Source organism: Pinus tabuliformis, chromosome X, assembly GCF_031772625.1.
Source record: "Pinus tabuliformis cultivar Carrire ecotype Pingquan chromosome X, CPIR1, whole genome shotgun sequence".
Taxonomy (NCBI): domain Eukaryota; kingdom Viridiplantae; phylum Streptophyta; class Pinopsida; order Pinales; family Pinaceae; genus Pinus; species Pinus tabuliformis.
This window is the reverse complement of record NC_142308.1, coordinates 1520521085-1520522600: the sequence shown is the minus strand read 5'-3', so window position 1 is coordinate 1520522600 and position 1516 is coordinate 1520521085.

Genomic DNA, 1516 nt, shown 5'->3' with positions numbered 1-1516 from the left:
CCTGATTCGTTCTACTTTTCCTTAGTCCTCTGTTTTAAAATGTACCTTATACTCAACCGGCACTGCTTGAACAGCCTCGTCAGATTAAAAACTGCGTGTCCTGCGTAACGATGAAATTCTGTATTAGAATTAAATGTCTAAGCTATACTATAAAAAAGTTTAATGCATGGAATGATAAATTGACAGAGACGATTCTAACGTGCATCTTACCGATACCCAAAAACTCTGTTCCGGAATGAAAGCGGATTCTGGATGAATAGCTTTTACCAAGATTTGCTTTCTGAATCCCCAGCATGCAACTTAATATGTGCTTATCTTTAACCGAACAACGGCTATATTTTAATATAGATCTTTCGAATTAAATTTGTAGCGGACCGAGTTTGGACCAAGATCGCGGACGCAACTGTACTTCTTAAGATATATATTTTTTCGATTTGCATACCGAAATAGATATTTCTTGCCTTCAATCGAAATGTTATGTATAAATTTGTAAAAGTTATTTTTAATGTTTATGTTTATTAATGTTTTAAATTCTGAGTGAAATCTTGTTTTGTAAATATTATCAGCGACTAAAAAAATTGTTTTAATTAAATTGAGAAAATTAGAGTGTTTCACGAACGTTAAAAATGAAACAAAGCGGAACATATTCCGTTTCTCTTAAATATACATTTCATTTAAACAAAACGGAACATATTGCATTTCTCTTAAATATACATTTCATTTAAACAAAACGGAACATATCGTGCTTCTCTTGTGTTGAAAATATTATTTTCAACTGCAGGGCCACTCTTTTGCCACACCCCTATACTGTTGAATCAACTGTCATACCTCTGCATTGATGAATTTACAATTAAACAACGGCAGCTCCACTCTTTTCTTGAATCAACTATTACACAGCAATTTATTACGGAATGGTGGTCACTCACGGAATGATGGTAATTTATTGCTGTAGTTGGTTGTTGGTAAATGTAGATAGGATTTTTATTTTTTATTTTTTTTATATAGTTTCGTTTTTACGGCAAAAAGAAAAATGTGATGTTCAGTTGTTTTTTTGGATCTGAAAAATGTAATGTGTACACAGCAGTGTGTGTAAAAATTTTTGAACAGAGACAAAGCTCTCTTTGTAATGCACAGCAGTGCAGAAGTTTTTTTTTTTATGTACGCAGCAGCGTGAATGTATGAATGAAATTTACACACAGCAGTGTAAAATGTTTTCAAGGAAGAAACAGAGTGTTACAGCAGCGTTCTGAACAGAAACAGAGTATTTTGTAGATGCACAAGAGTGCACACACAACAGTGCAAAGTGCAGACACAGCAGTGAAAAACAGCGTGTTGATTTTTCAGAGGAGACAGAGTATTTTGTTTTCTGTAATGTACAGCAGTACAGACACAGTAATGTAATTTCTATTTACAGCGTGAAGTTTTTTTTTAAGTTTTGAACTGTCTTTAAAGTAGTCTTGTAGAAATCCCTCTGTTAGAGGAAGTATTGTAAATGAATACAATTTCCCTTTTGTTG